Source organism: Papaver somniferum, unplaced genomic scaffold (genome assembly GCF_003573695.1).
Source record: "Papaver somniferum cultivar HN1 unplaced genomic scaffold, ASM357369v1 unplaced-scaffold_35, whole genome shotgun sequence".
In the NCBI taxonomy this organism is placed as follows: Eukaryota; Viridiplantae; Streptophyta; class Magnoliopsida; order Ranunculales; family Papaveraceae; genus Papaver; species Papaver somniferum.
Genome location: NW_020645971.1, coordinates 696,618 through 706,108, shown reverse-complemented (window position 1 = coordinate 706,108; position 9,491 = coordinate 696,618). Strand labels below are relative to the sequence as shown.

General features: G+C 36.0%; 1 pseudogene; it reads right to left on the bottom strand.

Annotated features, from left to right (window-relative positions):
• Nucleotides 1–846: 846 nt before the first annotated feature.
• On the bottom strand, nucleotides 847–3,668 carry LOC113342193 (annotated as a pseudogene).
• Between the last annotated feature and the right edge of the window lie 5,823 nt (nucleotides 3,669–9,491).

The window sequence follows — 9,491 nt, the reverse complement described above, 5'->3', positions numbered from 1 at the left end:
GACTCTAGGACGAATGCTATCTTTAAAGACATTCTATTTTTTTCTTCCAAATTATCTGCTTGTATCTTTAGTTTTCAACATAGAAGTTGTAATTATGTAGCTCATGAGCTTGCTCAATGGGCAAAACAAAACAATTCCTCCATGTTCTGGTCTAAACCCCTGTTTGGATCCTTCCAACAGTTGAGGAGGACTATTAGCCTTTTGGAAGGCCCTTGCTTATAAAAAAAAAAAAAAGAAGATGAGTGTCTTTTTGGTAGTTTGTAAAAAAAAAACTTTTTTGCCACGCGTACATTTTTGATGAGTCAGTTAAGTTGGAATGGATGAAATTCTTAGCGAGAGGAGGTTTTGATAATGTTATTTATGTAGGGGAGGTAACGCAAATTAGCAATTTTTTGAGAGGAGGTAACGCAAATTACCTCAAAATATCTTGATCCCAGACAAAAAAGTTAATTATTTAATCACTCTTATCATGTATACGAGTATACAGGTTGACATTTGCTCAGAAAAATAATGAAAAACACAATCATTAGGAATTTCATGATCTAAGCATAAATACCACCCAAGAATTTAGAACATGTTCTCCTGGACAGGCATTTTGACAAACTGAGCTTCTCATATTCTCCTGTTAATGAAGTAAATCCGTCATACTTATCTCAAAAGGATTAACAAAATATTATTTTTAGTACCAAACATAGAAGAAATCAAGAACAAAAAAAACAAGAAAAATAGTAAAATTCTAAAAGCATGTTCTTCTATTCATAGCTAGAAACTGTACATGGATGATCAACACTACATTATAAGAATTAAAATACAGTCAATTTTTATTAATTACTAGCTTAAACTAAATTAATACCCATTCTTGGTTTTTGGAAGAACGATAGTCATGGATTCTTCTCTATGAAACCTCATTTGTTTAGCAATGAAATCCTCTATTTTTTCCGCGATTCGTCGTTGCTCATCATCTCTACATCTTCACATCTCGAAACCTTCTTCTTCTCAACATTTCAGTATTTTTCAGTCTCAGATCGTTGAACTTTTCGTAAACTCCGTTTCTCATAAACCCCGTGATTCTTCGAATTTTCCGATTTGCTTCGTCGATAACTCATGTTATTAGAATCCATTAAATCTACATCACCATTAATAGCAGTACTCACTGGCTTGCTAACCAAAACATCATTAAATTCTTCTTCTATCACCGTTTCTTTATCTTGAAACATAATTTCTTCTTCCTTAAACTCTGTTTTGGAGACAGCTCGGTTTCTATTACTGTTCTTGATGAATTCATCGTAGATATCATGATGAATAGTCTCAGGAAACCCATTACTAATGCTTGATGATGATGATGATGATGAAGAAGAGTTGTTACCAGATTTAGCAAAAAGAGTAAGGATAATAGCATTACTAACTAAGAACACAAACTTAGGTTTTGCAACGAAAACAGAGAGGTTATGCCAATGTTCACCAAAACATTTGAGTAGATTACAAAGATGATTAGTTGAAACCCATGAAATAAATATGAAAACTAAGAAAATTTCAACCAATCAAAACAAATTTGCTATGATTTTAATTCTTTGAAACTTTTTCATTGCATTATCTTTCTCTGTTTTAATGTTATCAACTTCAAAAAAATGATCCATTGTTTGAAGATGAAGAGGGGTTATGAACTTATTGTTGAATGAATTTATGATGTGAATGTGTTAATATCCGAAAAAAGAGGAAATTTTTAAAACAAGAGTTTCACGGAATCTATTTAACTTTGAGAGAACGTTTGAAGTAGCAAGTTGATGAAAATATTTACGGATCAGCTTGCATTTGAGGTTAAAATTTGTTAGGTAATGTGAAGAGTGATGAAATTTTAAGGAGCATATTTGAGAATGAAATGTTTTGAGGGTTCGTGGAGGTGTGGATAAAGAAGAGAGTTCAGTGAAGTCCCTTGTGTTTCCCCCAGGTGTCTTATATAGCCTCTCGAAAGTTGGTTAAAGAGAAAATTGAGTACAAAAATTATATTATTATTATTATTATTTGTATAAACTCAATTTTTATAAATTAATCATTATACAAAGCTTTTGGTTGGTAACCTAGCAAATAATACTAATAATAATAATAATAATAATAATAATGTAGGTTACCCATTAGGCTTGCCTTCCTTGTGACACAATCTCAGCCCCCATCCGCTCCGGCTTCCTTGTCTAGGTTATCCATGAGGCTCGCTGGTAGGCTAGCTGATCGCAGTCGTATGCATCAAAAATAATTCATTTTCTCACTCTATAAAATATAAATGAAGTATGAGATAAAAAGGAGTTCGTTTCCAAGAGAGGCAATTGTTGTTGCAATTTTCAGATTCTTAAATAAGCAAGGGGGATTTTGATTTTATCAAAGCAAATAAAAGTAAATAAAAGCAAAGTAATAATTGGAATAATCAATAAAGGAAGATATTGGTCACGGGATAGTATCATTCACAAACATGTATTTCCACCAATGACTAGAATTGATATTTTAATTTCTCATTTACTAAAAGTCCTAGGATATCTTGATCGCAAGCATATCCCCTTAATTTCCTGATTTCATCACAAACACATTAAAAGATGCACATGTGAATTATACCTAGAAAGCAACCTAAAGTGTAAAAGCACAATTAAGTTTAACTCCCTAAGAGCAATAAGTTCTATGAAATAAGACTAATCAATGCAAACGAACGTGTAAAGCACTAATCCGTTTTAACAAAGGCTATGATTCATATGTAATTATAAAGATGTATCACTACAAGTAATAACTACACTACGCTACTTGCAATCAGGAATTGACAACTTTTTCGTATTAAAAATCCTAATCTAACAAAAGAGATGAATGCAAATCCAATTGATTCCGGACTCAACCAAACAAGCAAACAAGCAAGCAAATAAATTATTGAGACAAAACTAATTCATTGATGCAAATATCATTTTTGAGAAATCAACTTTATTCATAACCAATAATATAAGTTTAGCTACTCATAGCATTTGAGTTCATCATAATCAATAATAAAATGAAAAACATGAAAAATAATGAAAGCAAACCCTAGTCGCCGCTCACTCCAAAAGCTCCAAAAAATAGTAGTGTACGTGATATCCAAAAGAAGTAGAAACTTTCTCCTTTTGTAGCTCTTCTTTAGTCAAGTCTTCAAAAGTCCAATAGATAGAAGTCCTCCAAGCCTATGTGTGAGAAAAAACCCATACTAAAATCTGTCCAAAAGTGATCGCCGGTAACCCATAAAAGTGGCCGGAAGTTGACCGGCAAACTGCCGGCAAAGAGCTCAAATGACTGGAAAAGTTATCTCAGGTGACCGGTCAACCGCTAAAACTGACGGCTGACTAACGGTCACTAACGGCGTCTGAGTCACCTTGGCCTAGGCCATTTGAAGTTTGCACAGGCCATGCCTCAGTCATGCGCCATGATTGCGCGCCATTCCTTCTAAGCCTTCAGTTATGCATTTCTTCACAGCTGCAACTCCAGACATCTCAACACACTGTCACAGATTCACATCCCTTGAGTAACTTCATAACCACCTTGTTTCAGCTAACAAAAACCATTCTGCACTTGCAATTACTCAGCATCTCAACCCTGCTCTTGACTGCAACAGTCATAACTTGCAGTTCACCTCCATTGCAGGTACCACATGCTCCATTCATTCCATTGCTCCAACTCAGTTGTAATGTATCAGCATCACTGCCTTCATTATCATCACTTCTGCCTCAGACTCACTACTCCAATCCAACTGTAGTTCAGCCAATGCATTTGTCACAGCCATCCAGCTTAGTTCATTTCTGCTCCAAACACCACCAGTATCCGTTAGCTCGCATCTACCAGCACATTCTCCACTTGCAACTGCAAACACCCTCTTCTACTCAGCATCCACAGCATCACTGCATTCCTGTGACTTCATCTGCAACACAGCCTCAAACCAACACCTTATTCTCAACTGCAAAACCCGTTTTACCATAGCCATCAATGAGCTTCTCCATTATTTCCATAACTCACTGTCATATTCTCTGCACCACCAGCACTGCCTGCAACACAATTCATCATTCCATTTCCAACTGATACACCTTCTCCACCTGCAATCTCAGTTGCTTCCTAGCCTCATCTGACTTCCCTGTAATCACTGTTAGCACAAGACCAACATCTTTGCAACTGCATTCATACAAATCCTGCACAATTCACAACACCTGCAATTGCTTCTTACACTGATTTCTTCCCTGACTCTCACAATCCATAGAGACCAGCACGAACGATTAACAGCTCCACCTGTAATATCCTAGGAATACATCTACTGAAAAATAACTCATTTTCTCCATTTGAGTTGTAACTGCAACAGTCTTGAGTCCTGGTTCATTCTTTCATCATCACACAGCAACAACAACATCACCAGGCAAACCTCATACAAACAGCAGCTGTAACCCATCTTTCACATATCCACCACCATCTCAACACCAACAGCCCACCAGGGTCTTCTCCTTCATCACAAAATCAACTTCAAACCCCATTTGGTACCTGCAATCAACGACATTTCTTCAACATTAATGAGAATCACATCATCCCAGGTCCTTGTTCTTGACAGAATCCCCAAATTCTCCACCATCTCCTTGTTCAACCCAGCAGAAAGCCAACTATCTCATTGTAACCTTGAATCTGAGACATACCCATATTTCTAATTCATCTCACAACCCTAAATCATCCACCTTTGATAAATCATCATTGCAGCCATGAAAGCAGCCACATCAACATCGATTTTCTCATTGTTCTTCGACCATCACAGATTCAAATCAAAACCATCTTTACTTTCTTCTCTGTAACACATGAATTCACCACAAACTCTTCAAACCCTAACCAGATTTATTATCTTCAACAAGAAAACTCCCAATGCCTCATCATCCTCACAATAAAACCCTGCTTTGTAACCCCAGAACATCACAGACCCATCTAACCAGCAGCAACGAGCATCTATCTTCTTCTGAGTAAATCTCAACATCTTTGCTCTGATTTCTCTGGTCGCATCGATTTCTTTCACCAGCAGCAGCCGCCGACATCACTTCTTCTCAGTTTCAGAGACAATAATTGAGAGATGGACAAATCCTCTTAATTTTAGGTCTTGGGAGGAATGAGGATTTATATTGGCACCCAGCAGATCACTATAGATAGAGGCACCCACATTCCATTTGGGATGTCAGTTTCACGTAACCGACTATCTTTCTTGCTTAACTGTCTCCGGTTCTTTCATCACCTCTTTTTTTGCGCAACTTAGCCGACTCCAATTATAGCTTGCCTGTGAATTGACCTATTTCCCTTTTACGCTCCAAATGGACGATTTCTCGTTCTTTTGCTCTAAATGACTCCAAATTACCTAAACACTCAAAAGGAAACATAAGATACATAATTTACAAGAAAACACACAAAGAAAACATAAACAATAGATAAATATTAAGGTGTTTACAACACCTATCACTAGCACGGCAACCTGTTCAATTAATGTAGTAGTACGTTGTTGGAGCTTAGCTTGTTAGGCTTCCAACTAGTTAATGTAATACTTCTTTATCTAATGCAAATAGGGTATAATATATTTAATAAAATATAATTAATATTTTGTATAAGAAAATAAATAAAATTATGTGTTAAACCAAACTTGAATGAACCAGTTCCACGAGAAGACACGACAGGGTCACCATGCTTGGAAAATTTTGTCCTTTGTACTAGTTGTTTTCTAATTTATATAAGTATGAAAAACAGTATCGATGGGTTGGAGTGGTCGTCCGGGAATTGGAGAATGTTAGCTGTGAAGTGAATAACGGCATTGTTTTGTTTTAGGAGATGAATGAAGTCTAAGTCTAGTAATATGTCAAGTTTTGATAGAGCATAGCTCGGTTGAACCCACCAAGCGTTGGTATGTCAAGTTTGGTTGTCATATTTTAGTGAACCAAAACTCATTTAAAGAGTCGCTTGATTATATTAGAGACAACTTCGTATAGGTTAGCTTGAAAGTACTAGGATATGAGACATTACAAGTATTACGTGAAGACTTGAAGAATGTGAAGAAGTACGGAGCTACAACGACGACATCATCCTTCCACTTGAGGTTAGTAATATTTGACTTGAACTGTTTCATTCCCTAACGTATCTTTCAAGTCGTGCATATTGAAAACATAACTGCGAAGCTATGAATGATTATACTCTAGTTAGACGTAGTATTAAGGAATACAATACGAAGTATAACGCTTATCTTTTGAACTTCGTATATAAGACATCGACATAATCGTTTGAATGCTATTGTGATTATGTATGGGTATGATGTGAAGATTTCATCCTAGGAAACAATGTTTTACATTCGTTTAAAGGAAGTAAATTCATGAACTTGTTTTGTGAATCGATAGGGAAATCGCTAGGCTTATTGGTATTGTTATCCATTGCAAATCTTTTGAACTACCAATATGTGTGATTAGTATAACCGCTCATGACTTGCTTATGTTCTTGGTAAAATTATTCACAAGGCCTGACTTTTGTATTGGTATGACTTTTATTAGTGAAACCGATCTTAAGTAATCACCTGAGATGGTATGATCGATTTAGTGTCATTGGTATGACCAACTCTAGGCAAAGGGGAACCGATCCTAATAAGAGGTGCAACCAATCACAAGAGGGGAATCGATCCTTGTAAGAGGTGCATCAAGTTTCTAGATATTGGGAACCGATCCTATGAACATGTGCAACACGTTTTTAGAAATTGGGAACCGATCTTATGGACATGTGCAACAAATACAAGTTAGATACCATATATATGTGGGAACCGATCCTAGTACCTAGTCAACCAAGTTTTGGTAACTAGCGTGACTAATTCTAGTACCCACATGGAGGTAGAACCGAAACTTGTTTTGGTAGAACCGTGAAACCCATGTTTGGTGATTTGATAGGATAATCAATCACATAGTTCTTGGAAGTCAGACGATCCAATTCTAAACTTGTTTGGAAGTGTGGCAAATCGATTCCAAGATTGTAAGTATGAAAAAGGACTTACAAAGTAAAGATGTCAACATACTTTCGAAAATAAAAATTAGTAATGTGCATTTAATAATTGAAGATTTTCTTAGAGATTTCGGTCAATATTTGGAAAAAGCATTTCCAGGAACTATGGAAACTGAATTTGGAATATATTGCATATCTTGAGAATATTTTCGGTTTTGGAAATTCCTTGGTGTCCAAACTTCCTTGGTCTATAAATATCAAAGTTTGCATTTCGAGCAAACTAATCCTCAGAGCAAGCAAAACTACCTAGTTGTGTTGTTACTGGTGGAGACGCCTATTCGGAGAGGAAAGTAACCTAATTATGCGAAATCGAGGAAAGTAACCTAATTAGGCGAAATCTCTTACGGCCGCTCGGCTTAAAGACTTCTTTGGGATTAAGAAGCTTTATTAGTATCGTTGGTGGGAAACTAGATAATTGGGATTTATCTTTTGTTTTCTATTGATTTGATTGACTAACGGTTGTTGAACTTTGATTGCACCTAGTTTGTTTATACTTGAGAATCTTCTCTCTGATATAAGATTCACTCAAACTAGATCGAAGTTTCGACGGGGATCTTTAGACTATTTGTAGATCTAAAGACGTCTTGTGATAATCCATTGTTAACAGACTTCGTTCTGTGTGTGATTGATCACAAGAGATTCAAGTTGATTGTGTGCAGGTGTTTATTGAAGATCTAAGAAGATGAACAAGATTTCTGATTTGGGTTCATAATCTTTGGTATGCACAATACTTGTTTCGGGTAAAGAGGATCCAATTATAATCGGTTTATCTTTGTGATAGATTGGATTGATTAGTTGAGTAGATCGGCATCAATACGCTTCTTTGTGATTAAAAGTATTGGTTGCAAAATCTTGACAATTACTTTGGTAGTTGTTATTAGATAGATCTAAGGACCTGACAAAGGAGTTTATTGGGATAAACAGAAGAGATTTTTGTCGAACTCATATCACTTGGTTGAAAAGAGTTGTTACCGAACAGATTTGTTGTTCCTTTACTGTTTGGAATACGAACCAAAGGAATTGTTCCAAGTATATTATAAACCGGAGGCGTGGGAATACAGACGGAACAAGGTGAACTATAGGTTTAGTTGCTTGGTCTCAACTATACGAAGTTGGTTTGATTTTGTATAGCGGCTTAATCCTGAGAGTGTCCATTTCTGGACAAGGTCCCGGGGTTTTTCTGCATTTGCGGTTTCCTCGTTAACAAAATCTTGTTGTGCCATTTACTTTTAATTTCCGCATTATAATTGTGTTATTATAATTAAAGTAAATTGCATTTTTTACATTAACAGGGCACTTGATATTGGTCCCATTGGTTTCGGTTATTTCCGTACATTTTATCAAGTGATCACTTTGTTGTTGTATTGTTTCGATTTCATATCCATAGACAATCACACAAAGTGTATTGGTTTTCTCCACTTGCCTTTGATATTTAATTCACGAGTTAGGCCAGTCCGGACTAACCCTATATCAAGTGGACACTGTGTTGAAATATTCCCTAAGTGATTGTATCTCCAAGAGGTTAATACACAGTGAGTCTTGTATAGGTTGTGATCAAAATAAAAGATTGTGGTGTATTTGGGTACCCTCGTCTTTTCAAGTCTATCCATCAATCTCAACAATTGGTCTTCCGCCGGAAAAAGAACTTCGACTCTTGGCCGATGTTGTAGCGAAGTGCTTGCTTGAAGTTGTTAATTTTGTTTCTATCTTATGGAGATGGATTGTGTTTGTAAATTTGGTGTAACATTGCACCGGCACCATCAGGTGACACTGACAGGCTGTGATGCCGAAATGGCACAGGTGTAGTGCTTGGTCTGTTGATGGTCTATGGTTAAATTCCTGATATATTTCTGCCATTGACGGGTTGGTGGAATCTCGTATGCTATATACTTCTTGAATGAATGCGAGTATTTATGAGACAAACTAACAATGTCTTGTCTCCTCAAGACGGTTAATGCAATGTTTTTCACTACCTTTTTTAGCATACAACAAGCAATAATCTACTTCATATTATGATATTATTAAAAATATTTTGGTTTTTACAATTTGTTAGAAATATTTACAATTTAGTCGGAAATATATCACAAAGTCTTTAAATCAAGAATTTCAGGACTTAAACTTAGATGGAAAAGTAGTGCAATACTGCAATATACAGGCACATAACCATATACTAGGAAATTTGGGTTTAGGAATTAGATCTGATTGCAGGCAATAATTAAATCTGATTGCACTCTTGGAGAATCTTCTTGTGTTTAGGTTTAGGAATTAGATCTAGATCCCCCTATATATATTTGAATGTTTCAATAAATGTTTCAAACATTCTTTTAAATTAACTGATACCTTGTGCTTATCAAATCACTTTCTGTTGGTTTGGTTCTAAATCCCATTAGAGAATCGGATTCAGTGTACCATGATGCAACCACCAACCGGAAGAAACA